The sequence below is a fragment of the Tachypleus tridentatus genome, chromosome 7, assembly GCF_004210375.1.
Source record: "Tachypleus tridentatus isolate NWPU-2018 chromosome 7, ASM421037v1, whole genome shotgun sequence".
NCBI lineage: Eukaryota > Metazoa > Arthropoda > Merostomata > Xiphosura > Limulidae > Tachypleus > Tachypleus tridentatus.
This window is the reverse complement of record NC_134831.1, coordinates 196024885-196043798: the sequence shown is the minus strand read 5'-3', so window position 1 is coordinate 196043798 and position 18914 is coordinate 196024885. Positions and strand designations below refer to the sequence as shown.

General features: G+C 35.8%; 1 protein-coding gene across 3 annotated transcripts in view; it reads left to right on the top strand.

Moving 5' to 3' along the window:
- The window catches only part of LOC143257644 (trithorax group protein osa-like), a 152364-nt gene that overhangs the window by 73577 nt on the left and 59873 nt on the right, over window positions 1-18914 (top strand). Inside the window, exon 1 of one of the 3 annotated variants that reach the window (XM_076516688.1) lies at window positions 17528-18599. The exons of the other annotated variants lie outside the window; for them this stretch is intronic. The gene's annotated coding sequence lies outside the window, so the exon portion shown is untranslated. Of the gene's footprint in view, window positions 1-17527; window positions 18600-18914 lie in introns of those variants that run through there. 3 annotated transcript variants of the gene reach the window in all.

Genomic DNA, 18914 nt, shown 5'->3' with positions numbered 1-18914 from the left:
TTATTGTTCATGCTACATTATTAATTATATTCCTCGGTGTATACAGTGTTAAGATTTTGTTGTAGCGTTACATTAGAGGTGACCATTAAACACTCGGGGATTCTAGTAAATTGATGAACTTAGAAGATAGACATTTTTTATTCAAAATTCTTGCTTCAATGGAACTTGAAACAAGCAATAATTCTGATTGACTTATGTCTACTGCAGGTCTAAACCACAATCCTGTGAAAAGTTTGGTTTTTATGGACGTGTACAGGTTACCCAAATCAGATATTTGTTAAGTTATGGCCATCTAAAACAAATATTTATGACGTATCTTGCGGTCTAAATCATATATTTATGACGTGATCTGGATGTGTAAGATGTATATGGTGAGTGGTGTCTTGTAAATGAGATATCTGTAAAGTTCTAGTTGTGTAGATCACAGGTTTGTAACACATTTGCTGTAAATTCCATGATTTATAAAAGTGTTTAATTGTGTTTCAGCCCCCCACACCCTGACTTCATAGTGAGCCTGAGAGTATCTAACACTAAAATCGCTTGTGTACCTTTCAGCTTAGTAACAAACAGTGAGCATGTTTTAAACTTTAACCTTATTTAACAGTTCCATTGATCTTTATTTTAAGTAAGTAATAATGAAATGTAAATCACAAGATCCATGTAGCAAAATACAAGTGAAAGATTTTGATCAGTGTGACACCTGGTGGTAAAAATCCAATGCATTACCCATACTTTTTTTATATTATTTTTTCTTAAAAGTGAAAGCTAATACTTTATGGGCTTCACTATAGTTAGTTTAGGGAAATGTGTAAAGTGATTTAAATATATATTATAACCATAAATTTTAAAACTATAAATAAAATATGCTGCATATATTTAATAATTTTAGTAACATTTCTCAGATTTTACTTTATTTGTATTCATATAACACATTTTTGTATTTACTACAGAATAATTTAATAATTTTATCTAAAATTTCTTTATTAAACCTATTAACTTAATTTTTGTATCAGTATTTCAACATTATTAATAAGATATTGTAATTTATTACAAATCTTAGAATATCTGAATAATTGTGAAGTTGCAATGTTTACACTAGGTGGGTATGGCATCATAAATTTTTAAGCCATAAACACAACATATTAAAATTAAACAAACTATGCTGCATATTTTAAAAAAATATCCTAGGTTACAAACTACAACATGAGATTATAGAATGTATCCAAGGTTTTGGAGATGACTGTGGAAGTAGGATTCACATTGTGGTGGGGATACACTGTATATCAGCCTTAACTTCCAATTTACTACTCTCACATAAGAAGATTAGAAATTACAGTGAGATGTGGGTGCTCAAGCCTACAATCTCCCATATGTATATAAATATATAATGTTCATAACAGATGGGTATGGTACATTTTACTATGCAAGGAGGGTAAACCACAAATTAGAAAGACAAAATCTTTTCTTTTGTAAATAATAAAATTATTAAAATTATAATAATTATATTTTTTTTATTCTTATTTTAACTTGGGAGAGCAGTCTCCTTCCCACAACTGTTTGCAGGCAGTAAAGGGTAATATAGATGTCTGTAATGTTCAATATATTCCTAATTTGTGTGATAGTGATATTGTTTGTTCTTACAAGTGTCTTATTTGGGTTTGAACTGTACAAACATTTTAGTTGATTAGAAATGTCTGTCCTCTATCCTTAGAAAGCCTTCATGTAGATTGTAAAATACATAAAATTGGCAATGGTGTGCTATTAAGATATATATTTAAATATGTAGGTGTTTTGTGTCCTATACACAGTGTTGATAAACTTATGTCACAAAGTTTATAGATAAATATATATATATATATATATATATGTGTGTGTGTTCTGTGTTCTTTAGACAGTGTTGATAAACTTATGCCACAAAGTTTGTAGATATTTATATGCATATGTATGTGTTTTGTGTCCTTTAGACAATGTTGATACACTTGTGCCACCAAGTTTGGAAATACATATACATATACACACACATATGTAGGGGTTCTGTGTTCTTTAGACAGTATTGATAAACTTATGTTGCAAAGTTTATACATATATGTTTACATATCTACTTCTTTTTTGCCCTGTAGACTGTGTTGATAGCTTATGTCACAAAGTTTATAGATATATATTTACATATGTATGTGTTTTGTGCCATTTGGACAGTGTTGATAAACTTATGTTACAAAGTATGTAGCCATATTTACATATTTATGTGGTTTGTATCCTTTAGACACTGTTGATAGACTTATGTCACAGAGTTTGTAGAGAGATATTTAAATATGTTTGTGTATTGAGTTCTTTAGAGTTGATAAACGTATGTTACAAAGTTTGTAAATACATACTTAGATATGTATGTTTTGTGTTCTTTAGAAAGTGTTAATAACCTTAGGTCTCAAAGTGTGTAGATTTCTATATGTGCGTCGTTCTCTGTAGGCAGTTTTGATAAACTTATATCACAAAGTTTATAGATATGTATTTACATAGGTACGTGTTTTATGACCTTTAGACAGTGTTGATAAACTTTTGTCCGAAAGTTTGTAAATATATGTATACACGTATGTAGGTTTTTTGTGCCCTTTAGACATTGGTGATAAACTTACGTCCCAACATTTGCATATATATATTTATATATGTAGGTGTTTTGTGTCCTGTAGAGATTATTCATAAACTTGTGTCGTAAAGTTTTTATATATATTTACATATGTATGTGCATTCTTTTCTTTTGACAGTTTTGTAAATTTGTCACAAAGTTTGTATATATGTATTTACATATCTAGGTGTTTTGTGTCCTTTAGACAGTATTGATAAACTTGTGTCACAAAGTTTGAAAATATATATTTTCACATGTAGTTTTTTTTGTCCTTTAGACAGTGTTGATAAAGTTATGTCACAGAGTTTGTAATTATATATGTACATATGTAGGTGTTTTATACCCTTTGGACTGTGTTGATAAACGTTTGTTGCAAAGTTTGTAGCTATATACACTGCTGGCCAAAATCTTAGGGCCAATGAATATTTTGCATTGTTAGACTCAATCACTTATATGAGAAGAGCTTCAAAAGATGAAAATAAGAAAAGGGAAAATAAAAATAAAAAAACGTTTTTAGCATTTAATAGGGAAAATGTGAACACTATGAAATTAGCCTAAATACTAGCTGGTCGAAAGTTTAAGATCATACTGAAACGAAGTGTTAATCGGTAAACACGTAACAAAATTTAGTCATTTGTGTTCAAGCATTAGCGTTGTCAGCATCTCCTACTGACATCTCCTGTGTTACATTGGGTAAAAACATGGCAAAGGCTAAAAAGTTGACAGTTTGAATGTGGCAGAATTGTCAAGCTGCAAAAGCAAGGTCTCTCTCAACGTGTCATTGCTGGTGAGATTGGGCATAGTAAAAGTGCTGTTGCAAGTTTCTTAAAAGACTCTGAGGGATACAGAATGAGAATTTCAAGTGGTCAGCTCAAGAAAATTTTACCAGCATTGAGCAGGAGGATTTGACGGGTTGTCCGGCAAGACACCAGCTGATCGCCAAACAAGATTAAGGCCCTTATGGACGCAGAATGCAGCTCAAGAACCATAAGACGGCATCTACGAGAGAAAGGCTTTAAAAACCATAAACATCTTTAAAGGCCAAGCCTCCTTCCACATCACGGAACAGCTCCGTTAAACTTTGCTAAGAAGCACCAAACATGGGACATAGAAAAGTGGACGAAGGTTTTGTTCTTTGATGAGAAAAAATTTAAACTGGATGGTCCAGATGGCTTCCAACGTTACTGGCACGATAAGGATATCCCATTAGAGACATTTTCTACATGACACAGTGGAGGAGGTTCGATCATGATCTGGGGTGCTTTCTCCTTCCACAGAACAATGGAGGTTCAGGTTATACAGAGACGTCAAACAGCAGCTGGCTACATTGGCATGTTGGGGAGAGCATCCTTATTGACTGAAGGCCCTTGCTTGTGTGGAAATGACTGAATTTTTCAGCGGAACAATGCTGCAATCCACAATGCCCGCAGGAAAAAGGACTTTTTTATGACGAATAACGTGATTCTTTTGGACCATCCAGCATGTTCGCCCAATCTGAACCCCATTGAAAATGTTTTGGAGTGGATGGCAAGGGAAGTCTATAGAAATGGGCAAATGCTTATATCGACCATGCTAAAGTGAATGTTTGAAGTTATTAGTAATGACAGCCATACAGTTCACTACTAGGATCTCTTGTTGGGCATTTCCTACCCTCTTTAGGACTTCTTTTTGGTATGGTCTTAAACTTTTGACCAGCTAGGATTTAAGCTAATTTTATAGTGTTCACATTTTCCCTATTAAATGCTAAAAAAATTTTTTTTCTTTTTTTTTCGTTTTCTTATTTTCATCTTTCGAAGCTCTACTCAAAGAAATGGTTGAGTCTAACAATGCAAAATGCATATTTTTCTTTATGTTCATTGGCCTTACGATTTTGGCCAGCAGTATATGTATGTGTTTTTTGCCCTTTGAACAGTGTTGATAAAGTTATGTTAGAAAGTTTGTGTGTGTGTGTGTCTATATATATATATTTAGCTATGTATGTGTGTTGTGTCCTCTAGACAGAGTTGATATATTTATATCACAAAGTATGAATATATAAATTTACATATGTATGTGTAGACATATTTTTTAGACAGTTATTTAGACAGTGTCAATAAACTTACGCCTCAACGTTTATAGATGTACATTTACATATGTATGTGTTTTGTGATCTTTAGACAGTGTTGATAAACCTGTGTCACAAAGTTTGCAGATACATATTTACGTATATATCCTTGCTGTGTCTTAAACAGCATTGATAAACATATTTCTCAAAGTTTGTAGATATATATTTACATATCTAGGGGTTTTTGCATCCTTTTAGACAGTGTCGGTAAACTTTTGTCATAAAGTTCGTAGATATATTCTTACATATGCATGTGTTATGTGCCCTTTTGATAGGGTTGAGAAACTCATGTCGCAGAGTTTGTAGATATATATTTAGAAATGTGTGTGTGTTCTTTAGACAGCCCTTCGGTGTGGATTCCTGTATGTGGTGAGGGGACCTCCAAAGAAGGTTTTGTTCTTTCATTGCACCTCCTCTGGGATCTAAACATCCACCCACGTGTTTGCCGTGCGTGGCAACCCATGAAGGGGAGGAGAGGATCCTGGTGGTTGAGGGGTCCAACCCTAACACACCACTTTGGCATTGAATTCCTGTAGACGGGCAGCTTTGGGGTGGCCTCTTTTGAGTCAGTCGGCTGTCCACATGTCAACCAAGTACTAGTGTTGGATGTTCTCAACAGGTGTTGTGGATATTGTATATGATGCTGGCATTTGGATATAGTGCTCACGAAACCCTGGCGTTGCTGCAGTGTCGTTGTTTGACATTGTAGTGCATCCTCTCTTAGGGCTTCATTGTGGGTAAGGTCAGTGGGCACCAAAATTTCCCTTTTGTATTGTGGATCCCCCAAATAAAAACTTAAATAAAATAGTGAAATAAACAGTCCATAGGTAAATGACCATGTCTTGAAGATACTGAGCAGCAATCTTCAACATCTGTAACACCTGTTGTACCTCATTTTCTTATCCTTCATTCTCTTTCAGACAAATAGTTAGGGCAGATGTCTCCCTTTTTTATTCAGAAAGGACTAGAGGGACTTGCTGGCTCTCCAAAGTCAGTAAAGAAGCTTCGATCTGGTGATGTTGGTTGAAACAACCCCATCTTAATGCAGTGAATTCCTCTTGCATTTAATGGCAATTGCGGATATACCTATTGAGGTTAGGCTTCATGCTACTTTGCATTCATCACGAGGGGTTATTGTCAAGAGGGATTTGAAGCACATCCCAGAGTCAGAGATTTTTGCTGGTTTCTGCACTCAAGGAGTTTCTGAAGTAAGGCGTATCTCCACTCACAAAGATTGCAATTACAATGCTGACAAGTATCCTCGTTCTGACGTTTACATCATCACGTCCACCTGCCACCATCAAGGCAGATTATCTTAATTGCAGGGTACAGCCATACATTCCAAACCCTCTCCGATGTTTTCAATGTCAACGGTTCTGACACTTGAAGACATCATATCATGGTCGTTGAAGTGGCAAGGACCATGATGCCAACGAGTGTGAAATGGACCCTCATTGCATCAATTGCAATGGCTCTCATCCATCCTACTTTCGTTCTTACCCTAAATGGTTGGAAGAAAAAGAGGTGCAACATTTGTAAACGATTCATAACATTACTTATCCTGAGGCTCGAAAATTGCTGTTCACCACTTTATCTCGGATGTATGCTGTTGCATTTCTTTCCACAACAACAGTGGGAGTGCAGATAGATCTTTCTGTGCCTCCAAAAGAATCATTCTCCAAACAAATTAAAAGTCTTTTGACCTCCATGATTAAAAAAGTTGATGAATCAACTTCGACACCCATCTCTGTCCCTTACATACATTCCAACAAATCCCAAGTTCAACTTCCTTTCGTTCTAGGTACAGGCATTTTTTCGGATACATCTTTTTCTCCTACCCCAAGATGGAAAATGATCATTCATTTACATCATCAATCACTGGAATCCTCTTCTAGTAGCAAAGGTAGTAGGTCTTTTGACCTACATGGTTAAAAAAGCTGACGAATCAACATCAACACCCATCTCTGGCCCTAACCAGCAAACTCCAAGATCCACTTCCTTTTGTTCCGGGTATGAGCATTTCCTCGGCTACATATTTTTCTCCCGTCACTGGATTCCTCTTCTAACAACAGAGACCTGCCCAATCGACCCAGGACAGGATCCATGGAGGTCGACAGATCTCTCTCGAATAAAGACAATAAAGAAAAAAGGAATGGTTGTAAATAGAAGAGCTCTCTACCAAATTTTCTTATACATAAATAAAAATGACATCTTTAATACAATGAAACTGTCGAGGTTTACCTTCTAATATGGATGACTTCAAAGCACTGATTACTTCCTACCATCCTGTATATCTTTCCTTACGGGAAACAGCTCTGAAACCTACCGATACACAGTTACATTTCGGTAGTTTACTTTGTACAGAAATAATAGGTTGTGTGATGATTGAGTACATAAAGGGGTGGCACTGTTGGTTGATAAGCATGTGCTCACCCTGTCTTTGCCACTGGACACACCCTTGGAGGCCGTAGCCATCTGTGTTTCCTTGGGTCATACCACCACTGTTTGTTCTCTCTACCTGTCACCTGGAGAGACATATGATCAATCAGACCTTGATGCTCTCACTGAACAGTTGCCGTCTCCCTTTTTAATCCTGGTGGACTTTAATGGACATCATCCTCTCTGGGGAAGTGCTGAAATTGATAGGAGGGGTTGCTCTATTGAGCTTATGCTCTCTGATCACAACCTTTCTTTTGCCAATACTGGTTCTTCTGCTTATTTTCATGCACTTAATCAGTCCTTTACTGCTACTGATCTCTCAATTTGCTCCCATTTTTCATGGAGGGTTGACAGTAATCCATGAGGCAGTGGCAATTTTCCTTTAATTTTAAGAGAGACTGGTCTGGTTGATGCCACCCTACCCGCGTGGAAGCTGGAATACACAAATTGGCCATCTTTCACTGCTCTTGCTGAATTTTATCCTGCCATTGTCTGTAAGCCATTAATAGACAACTGTGTGGCAGCAGTAGCTGACTGCATTATACAAGCAGCTGCTCAATGTATTCCTAAAACCTTGACACGTTTTCCACTATATCCTCGTCCATGGTGGACTCCTCCCTACCACATGGCATGGAAGGCTTAAAAATGGCCCTGGGTACTTTCCATAGATATTTCACACTCTCGAACCACATCGATTTCCAGCGTGCTCATAGACATGCTCAGTGGGTAAGACGTCAAAGCAAGAAGGAATCTTGGATTAAGTTCACAACTGGCATATCTTCTACCACCAGTTGCAAAGTCATATGGGACAAGATTTGAAAGGTTAGTGGGCAATATAAATCTGTCCCCCTCTCGAGCTTGCTCTCTGATGGCCAGGAAGTAGCTAATTCCTGGAGCATCACCGATGCTCTAGGTGAAAGCTTTTGCACTTCTGCTATTTCTTCCACCTTCTTAGCCATCAGTACTTGGGCAGAGTGATCACCTCTTTCCTTTTGAGCTGATTGTCTCTAAGACTATAATCATCCCTTTACACTAGTGAAACTGAAACTGGCCCTTCATCAGTCTGGCAGTACATCTGTTGGAACAGATGATGTACACTATGACATGCTGCACCTTCTATCTTCTGCTTATCTTGATATTCTTCTAATTTTTTTTAACTGGATCTGGCAGGAGAATGTTATTCCTGATGTCTGGCACCAGGCTATTGTCTTACCTTTCTCTAACCCTGGGAAGGATCCCAAGACTCCTTCAAACTATCATCCAATTGCTTTGATGAGGTGTCTTTGTAAGACCTTAGAGAGGATGGTTAATGCTCGTTTGGTTCCTCAAACCAAACAACCTCCTCTCGCTCTTCTAGTGTGGGTACTGACAACATCACTCCACCGTGGACCACCTGATTCGACTTGAAACGTCAATCAGAGAAGCCTTTTTGAAACGACACCTTGTATCAATATTCTTTGAGAAGGCTTATGATACAACATGGAGGTATGGCATTTTGTGAGACCTCCTTATATGTGGGTTACATGGCCATTTGCCCACTTTTATTAAAGAATTTTTTAATGAACAGGACATTCCATGTTCGTGTGGTTTCGACACTCCCGTTCTTTTCTACAGCAACTTGGAATCTATCAGGGCTGTGTTTTGAGTGTCATACTTCAGTATAAAAATTAATGCCATCACTGAAGAACTCCCTCTCATGACTGACATGAGATGTGAAAGTCGTCGAATATAAGGTATATTGGAAATACTGTCTGCTATTTGCTGAACATCTTTCGAACCATCCTTCCATTCCTATTCTTACAGATGGTTCAAAATCAGGTGACTGTGTGTGTGCTCTGCCATGATTTGTTATGGTTTGGTGGTTGCTTGCAGAATCCTCTCTACAGCTTCTTTGTTCATTGCTGAACTGTATGCCATTTCTCTTGCCCTGGATCACATAGAAGCTAAGCAGAACTCAAACTGCACTATTTATACTGACTCGCTTAGTTCTCTACTGGCCCTGGAATCGCTTTACGTTAGTTCACACCTTGTTCTTGCTGATATTCAAAACCAACTGGCCCATCTCTCTTTAACATCTACTTCTATCTAGTTTTTCTGGATAACGGGGCACGTTCGTATTCGCGGGATCGAGCTCGTCAACACCACAGCTAAATCTATCCGCTCTGGCACTCTCACTGCTGTGCCTATTCCATAGATGGAGTATGGTCTTGTATTCAAGGCTCAGCTCCATGCCAGTTTGCAGTCGACTTTGAGTGAGGAACGCAAAAACAAGCTTTTCCAAATAAAACCCTATATTGGACTTTGGCTGTCTTGCTTCCATAAGGATCAGTGAGAGTATGTTCTTCTAACTAGACTACTCATTGGTCACAGTTTTTAACTCATCGTTTTCTTTTATCTGGAACTGATGCACCAATGTGTTGTCTGTGTAACACTCATGTCACAGTAAGCCAAATTTTACTTTCTTGCCGTTGTTACAACTCTCAACGACGGCACCATATTAAACATGTTCTGTTCCAAGGTTTATCCATTACGTTAGACAGTGTTATTGGTAATGGTGACACTGTCCACTTTGGAAATGTTTTTAGTTTTTTTAAAGGCCATTAATCTTTTCAGTGCTATTCAAGTTTTTTAAGTTATACATTAGACCTTTTTTAATGTGATTTCCTTTTAAGTATCAAAGTGCATCTAGTTCGATTTGAAATTAGAAAATGGTCGTAACATTAAATAACTCAAAACCAGGACTAGAAAAGCCAACTTCAGGTGAATAACTGTGGTTTTTGAACTTCCCGTTACTCATCCTGGTGAGTTATTATTAAAATGTTGCAATAAGTCTTTTAAAACTTTTAATACTTTTTGAAAATGGCCATAACGTCAAATAACTCGGAACAAGGACTGGAAAGGCCAACTTCAGGTGACTGTTGGTGGTTTTTGTACTTACCTGTTACTCTTCTTGGCAAATTGTGATAATTATGCTACATAAAGTCCTTTACAACTTGTATTACTCTTTTATGCTATTTATGTTTTTCAAACATTGTTTTGTTTTACCTTAAATTCCTTTTATGAATATGACTAAATTTACTTTGATTTTAACTTTTTGCCGGATGTTTGGAGCATATAACCTAGCTGCTTTGTGCCATAAAACACTAAATCAACCAACCATCTCTAGACAGTGTTCATAAACTTATGTCGCAAAGTTTTTAGATATATGTTTTTGTATGTAGGTGTTTTGTGCCCTTTAGACATTGTTGATAAACATGTCATGAAGTTTGTAAATTTATGTGTACTAATATACATATGTGTTTTATGTCCTATAGACATTGTTGATAAACATGTCATGAAGTTTGTAAATTTATGTGTACTAATATACATATGTGTTTTATGTCCTATAGACGGTGTTGATCGACTTATGTCTGAAAGTTTCTAGATATATATTTATATATGTACTTGTTTTGTGCCCTTTAGACAGTGTTGATAAACTTGTGTCACAGAGTTTGTAGATGTATATTTAGATATGTATGTATGTTCGTTGTTTTCTTTAGACAGTACTGATAAACGTGTTGCAAAGTTTTTAGATATAAATTTAGATATGTGTGTGCTGTGTTCTTTAGAGTTGTTGATAAATGTATGCCACAGAGTTTGTAGATACATATTTCCATGTGCGTTGTTTTCCTTAGACAGTGTTAATAATCTTGTGTCATAAAGTTCGTAAATGTATTTTTACATATGTAGGTGTTTCGTGTCCTTTAGTCAGTGTTCATAGACTTGTGTCACAAAGTTTGTTGATGTATATTTACATATGTGTGTTTGCTGTGTCCTTTTGACAGTGTTTATAAACTTGTTACAAAGTTTTTAGATATATATTTGGACGTGTTTGTCCTGTGTACTTTAGAGTGGTTTATATGTCACAAAGTTTCTACATATATATTTACATATGTATGTGTTTTCTGTCCTTAAGACAATGTTAATAAACTTATGTCACAAAGTTTGTAGATATATGGTTACATATGTATGTTTTGTGTCCTTTTGGTATTGTTCATAAACTTATGTCGCAAAGTTTGTATATATATAAATATGTATGTGTGCTGTGTCTTTTACACAACATTGATAAACTTGTGTCACAAACTTTATGTATATTTACATATGTATGTGTGCTGTATCTTTTAGACAGCACTGATAAACTTATGTCACAAGTTTGTAGATATATATTTACATATGTAGGTGTTTTGTGTCCTTCAGACACTGTTGATGAACTTATGGCACAAAGTTCATTGATATATATTTACATTTGCAGGTTTGTTTGTCCTTTATCTAGTGTTGATAAACTTATGTCGCAATGATTGCAGATATATATTTGCATATGTATGCGTTTTGTGTCCCGTAGACAGTGTTGACAAACTTATGTTGCAACGTTTGTAGATAAATATATACATATGTAGGTATTTTCTGCCCTTTACACAGTGTTGATAAACTTACCTCACAAAGACTCTAAATATATATATATACACCCACACACATGTAGGTGTGTTGTGCCCGTTAGACAATGTTGATAAACTTGTGTCACAAACTTTCTAGATATATATTTACATATGTACGTGTTTTGTGTCTTTTAGACAGTGTTGATAAACTTGTGTCACAATGTTTGTAGATATATATGTTTGTATACAGATATGTAGGTGTTTTGTGCTGTTTAAACTGTGTTGATAAACTGATGTGACAAAGTTTGTATGTGTGTGTGTGTTTGTGTTTACATATATGTAGGTGTTCTGTGTCCTTTAGACAGTGTTGAAAAACATATGTCACAAAGTTTGTAGATATATATTTAGATGTGAGTGTTCTGTGTCCTTTAGACAGTGTTGAAAAACCTATGTCACAAAGTTTGTGTTAGCATCTGCTTTTAAAGATAGATCTATGAATGAAGTAAGATTTTTTTTCTACAAGTTCCCTCTATAGATTTATTGAATTGTCTCTCTAACTGTATTACTAAATTGTTAGGCTCGTCAGAGGATAAACTTAGTAACGTTCCATTGTTTTCTTTTTTGTGAGATGTGTTAGGTTTTAAGTTAAATGATATTGCTGTATTTTTGTCATAATACTGATGTGAAGAACAACGTTAAAAATGTTTATTTTTAACTTTCTGACAGATTTTGTGTTAGATCTGATAGTGCTTTATTTAGTAGGCGTTAAATTGACTGATATAGGGATAAAGGGATATAATTCATCTGGAAAGGTTTGTGAATGTTAAATTGTTTGATTTACTGTTTTTAAAACTGGTTTTTGGAATGAAATTTGAAAGAAATATTCCTTCATTCAGTGTTTTTAGGTGTACTTTCTCTATAGCGGAAGCTGAGTGGAAAGTGATTATTTTTCAATAATTTCTTCATCTAAAATGAAGTTGAAATGTGTATTGGAAAGAAGCGGTCTGTCCGTGGTACTTGAATTTTTCTCTTGTTATGGTATCTTTTGGTGAGATTTAGTTAGCGTTAAATCTGATCTTTTCTGTGTTTTAGTATCAAATAAAAAACGAAATGAGATACTGGAAGCTATTTTTTGTTTTGTTTTATATTTTTATTGTAGGCAATTTAACAACAACAAAAAAAGGTCCACTTAAACGACAGTAGTATCTTAAACACGTAATCTAATGTATTATACTGATTTTTAAGATTTTCTCGTGAATATCGCTATTTGATGCCGGGAGAACTCGCTTTGTGAAATGTTAAAAGTATATTTAAACTTTGCGAGCGTACTTGAGAAAGATCGACCGATTATGTGAAATCGCATCCCAGAGTAAATATAATACGCTGCATGCTGCCCGAGACAAATTAAAAAAAAATCGCGTCTTAAGTAACTGCCTCGGGCAATGTGTTTTGACTATGGCCAACATACTATTTGGACTCGTGAAAGAACTACTTTTCTCGTGCCCTGGTGACATTATCTGTTACGCTGCCTTCTGAGGTTTCGACACTTTTTGAAATTGACTACAGTCAAATTTTTGAGCGATTCCGCACTTCTGAAAATGAAAGAAGTGTTGTTATATTTTTGAAGCAATTCTTTTATTCTTTTGTTGAATGTCAGCGGGTGGATATGGACACGTGTCACCATGAACATATTGAGCATATTTCATTTCATGTTGTGTGTTTACACTCAGAGGTGTAGGTATAGTTCTTGGTTTCTAGTGTCTTGTTAGATAACCTATAAGTGTTGTGGTTAAATAGTAAAAATATATTTGTAACACTTGGCTAAATAGGAATGTTTATAACACATGGCTAAATAGTAGTAGTGTCTTTGTAGCATTTGTTTATATTGTACGAATGTCTTCATAATACTTGCTCATTTTGTAGGAATGTCTTTATGACACTTGACTAAATAGTAAGAACATCTGTATAACGTTTGATCAAGTGGAATAGATACTTTCTTTTTACCTTCAATGATGGGAATCAACATTCAACCCTTGGGTTAATTAGTGTTTCGTAAGGTTATGTTTACTTAAGAGTGCATAACAATCTTTTAACTAGTGGTATTTGAGGTCAACATGCAATTAATCTTATGTAAAAAAAAGAGAAAAGTTATAATTTTCAGGGTGTGCAAAATGATAGATGAGATGTATTTAAGCAATATTTTTTTCTGGTTATTTCCATATATTTGTTTCTCACTGGTCATTAAAGGAAACAAAAGGCAGGGCCTACTCCAGCAGGCGTGTATTCCTGGTGTATTTTGTGCTGCGAATGTTTGTATAACTGACTAGCAAAGGAGATAACTAGAAACATATTTTGTATTAAATAAAGACATAAATAATCAGTTTACGTGATTATTGTAGGTTGTAGTTCGTGTATTTCCGTGCTTCCTCTCATATGCATACTGTTCCTTGCTCTGTCACCTCTCTTTGACAGAATAATGTTAAGTTACTGCCAGCTTGGAACGAAATTTGTAATATGATTTTACTTACTGTAAACAAAAACTGCATACCTTAGAAAGCTCAAACATTTTATATTATCATAAACGTATATTTAGAAGGTGTATTTGTGATAGAAAGTGAGTAAAAGAACATATGTGACTTATCTGGTGCACACCTGAGAAAGTCCAGTATATCTTATTTACTGGCATTATTTTGACAGTGTCTGTGAAGTAACTAAGAACTAAATAATCAGTTCCGGAAAGAAAATAATGAAGACATATGACAGAAAACATAAAATCAGTAATATAAATTTTACTTAATCAAATCGTGACTGTTAACAGATGGCAAAAACAAACAATAACAAAAAATCTGTTAATAATCACTGAACTGTTAAGTTACTGTTTTGTTTTCCTGAACTGGTGGTTAAGATTATCGACTCAGAATCTGTGGGTCGCAGGCTCGAATCCCCGTCAGCTGTGAGGCGTTATAATGGGACAGTCAATACCAATTTTATATAAATAGCAAAAGAGCTGGTGGTGGATGATGTTCACTAGTTGTTTCTTTTTCAATTTATCACTACTAAATTAGGAACAGCTAGCGCAGATAACCCTAGTGTATGGTAACACTATTAAATTAGCAGTAGCCAATGTTTGTACTGAGAATTTAGTCACTGTTACCACGTTAACATTTACGAACATTTTTTTCAAAACTGTAAATTAGACGGTTCGCCACTTTTTGACCAAACGAGGGTACTACTGTCGAATTGACATGTATGTTATACACGTTGCCCGTGTGATGTGTTTGTTTGTTTGTTTTGGAATTTCGCACAAAGCTACTCGAGGCTATCTGTGCTAGCCGTCCCTAATTTAGCAGTGTAAGACTAGAGGGAAGGCAGCTAGTCATCACCACCCACCGCCAACACTTGGGCTACTCTTTTACCAACGAATAGTGGGATTGACCGTCACATTATACACCCCCACGGCTGGGAGGGCGAGCATGTTTAGCGCGACGCGGGCGCGAACCCGCGACCCTCGGATTACGAGTCGCACGCCTTACGCGCTAGGCCATACCAGGCCTCCGTGTGATGTGATATGGATTGAAATTGGCTATTTGGAGTAAATATATATCAAATTATTAGGTTGCTCCTCGTGCCTTGTGGATTATTTGTGTTATTATAAAGTAATAAAGGTTTAAATTCCTTATCTTATTAACTTCAATGTTCTTATTTTCCAAACTTTAAATGTTATTCCACGGAGAAATCGCCCTACGCACTTTGGAACAATGGATGTGTTATAAAAGCGTCGTTTAAATCCCACTATTGCAACTGGTAAAAGTTATCGATGGGGGTGTGAGCTAGGCACCATCCTTGTAGTCTATTCCCTCAAAGTTAGGGACGTCAGATGGATATCTCTTGCGTAACAAACAAACAATCAATCTATTTGTGGATACATAGTTAAACTTAAATCTGTACAGGTTATAATAAAAGTGAACTGGAACAGTTCTATTATTGTAAGGATTGATGAAACTTTACCCTAACGCTTCTTTCTAAACTACTTAAGGTTGTTTGAGGTTAGTTTGAGTGTTTCATTTGTCGCTGCATATTTGAGTAATATTTGATGATGGCGTGCTGGGATGAAGCATTCCTTTAATGTAATTTATTTCTACCGTGTTAATCATGTTATAATGTGTGTTGTTTAGAATTAACCTCATTAATTTAGAGGTTACTTTTTAGTTTTGCCCTTCACTTTGGATGAGAAGAAGATATTAACTTTTATTCAGTCATTTGTCCGTACGTTGTCACAGGTTTTCCCCCATTCTTTGTTTTGTTGCTATATCATATCACAGGGTTTGTCTGTTGGTAGTGGTGTATGTTGTCTTATGTTTACTTACCTCTCTAACGCCTCTTTTGTTCATTAATTCCCCTTTTTTATTTACATATTTTTTTCTGATCCTTTACATAATTTTACACAGTCTTTGGTATTTGTTTTTTTTTTTTTGTAGGTATATCTTTTCTAATGTATTTATAACTTTTTCTTGTAAATGTTTATTTTTAATAAAATCTTCCTGTACTTCTACGTCTTTATCATTTCAGTAAAACCAAGTTGGAAGAATGAGATCTTGGGGATATTAAGGGGGTTAAGTCGTCTTCTCCTCAAATCCTCTTTTATCTCTCTCTCTTTTAATTAGCTTGTATAACCATGCCTTCTTAATACCAGATTTATTAGCATTTTTTGAACAATGCCTGTGCTTTACAGTTCCTTGTTTCGTTCGTTAGTATCTTTTATTAATAATTAGCTTTACTGTGTTTTTTTTTTAATTTTATTGGCTAGTAATTTTTGGTTTCCAATTAAACGTGTATAGTTTTCATTAAATTTTCTAGCTCTGTACATTGGTTTTGTAACAAGATTTGATGTGTATATGCATATAATACAAACCTTTATATGTGTGTGTACTATCAGCGCAAATGCCTTGATTCTCATAAACCTACTTAATCCGCTGTTCAAACAAAAAGTTATTTTTAATATGTGTGCGTGTATATATATACTGTTGGTTTGTAGCTGTTGGTGCAAATATTGACTAAGATTTATAAATACTGTCCTTCTATTTTATTATTTACACACCACTAACTAAGCCTGTTACGTTGTGTTTAACATATACATTTTAAATAGTTCCTGCAAATGAATGCCGTAAAATAAACGATTTTTTTCTGTTTTAAACTGGAGAATTAGGACTAAAAACATCGACCTTCCTCCAGAAATATTTTGAAGAAAAAAACATTTAGAACTAGTTTTCAGTAATTCATTGTGAACAGTTCCCTTGATATTTTGCTTTACTGAAACCATCAATATCGATAGTATTAAAAAATAAGTAGCGAATCCTCCATTTTTATTCAGTTTATACCACCTGTTGTAATTTCTTCACTGCCATTTTCTTTATGTTCTTAACATACTCCACACGTATTTCTTACCTTTGAAGCACCAAAGATTCGTAAATTAGAGTTCATCTGTATCTTCGATGTATCGATGTAATATTTTTGAATAATTTTTCTAGTTAATATTTTAGGCGCTTTCAAGGATAAAAAGTTCCAATTTCCATAATTCGTAAATGCAGCCTTTAAACAGTATGAAAGAAGAGCAATCTAGCTGGCGAAAGAGAGAGGGAGAGGCGGTTTCTCCAAAGTTGCCTTTCTGTTAATGACTAGTAGAGTTGAGCCTGTATGAGAGGCTAGCTAAATAACAAAGAACTGCCTAGAGTTGGACCCGCGTGAGAGACTAGCGCAGGAAGGGAGGCTAAACTGCGGCTGTCACTGTGCCAGAGAAAGAATATCGACAACTTTCCTAATAAATGGACCTTCAGTTTGTGGTAGGGAGCTTTACTAAACTCGCACGCAGCGCTTCAGTAGACACGAGCAGCAGCGTTGCCTATCCCAGACTCTTGCCACATAACAAACGGGAAATAATTCAGACGCCACTAAAAACTCTTTCTGAGAGAAAACGCCCTTCTTGGAGCCGCTAGGATCTGTCTTAGTAAGGAGGTTGAAACGAACGAAAAATTCACAAAATTTCTATCAGTTTAGTAACACTTACAATGACGTCATAACGAAATAAATAGAAACATGGCCACCCCTTTTTCTAGGAAATGGAATAGGTCATCGGTAGGTTGTTGGCAGTTCATGGTATGGCGGGCACGGCTGCATGCGCCCCGTGTTATCCACGTTGCCTGCCTACGATGGGTTGTTGAGTGTGCTTGCCAAATCCGGTCCTTTTTATTGAAGTTTCTGCCGTACTACCAAACCATGCCGCTGTGCACAGGGACCGTCTTATTATTGTGCAAAAGTGCTATGATAATAATAACCCTTTTGACGTTATACACTAGGATTTTCCATAGAACCCAACGTTATGTGATTTATCATGTAAAACGTTGATACGATGGGGAAGAAGTGTAAAAAATCAGTTTTTAATATGTATGAATGTACATTTATAAGCTTGTGAAAATAAGTATATTTCTGTTTTACAGAAAAGTTGGAAGGTCCAGAGAAGGATTATTTTTAAAAGACGACTTACAAATATATCAATATCGTGGAATTGTAATTCTTAGCCGTGCTAGTACAATGCAATAATAAAAGTCGGAATAACTTATTGTGCTTTACAAACTACTGTACCACTAGAAAAGTGTGCTTTGGTTGACAGGGATTCTGTAAGCAGGTGTTCGCTGTTGTAGGATGAGTCTCAAGAACCCCTTATGTTTGGCCGAAGCCTGTACGCGCACCGCATATGGGTAGGGTAGGAACGCAGGCAATTAGACAGGCCTTATAATGGGGCTCGTTCACGGTGTTGCAGCGCCGCCACTTCGGATCGAAACCGTCACATGGGCACGGATTCTCTTCATGGCCGGTTCTCTCGGTAGGATCGAACTGTGAGCACGTTTCAAAGTCGTCTGGTTGTGTAGTTGTAGTCTATAGAGTTTTCCAACAGCCCTAGTTGTTTCTAAGTATACCACAGCAACATTGGAAGTTGGGACTAACAAAGCTCGCTGTTCTAGTAAGTATATTCGTGTTCGTTGATTTGTGTTTGAACTTAACTGTCGTTGAAAAGCAAGTTTATTTTTATATCTGAGACAAAACTATATCATTTGCTGTTCTGAACCGTTGTTATATTCATTAATGTGTATGTGCGTGTGTATACGATTTAGAAATTTTCTCCACTGGTTAGTGGTTATTAAAAGTTTTTATAATTAACGTGTAGAAACTTAACACTTTTCCACCCTATATCTGAGAGGTTTTAGTTCACCCCAAACCTGATATATATCGACTGTATGGCGTAAATTCTTTATTTTGAACGGAAAAACTGGCAGTA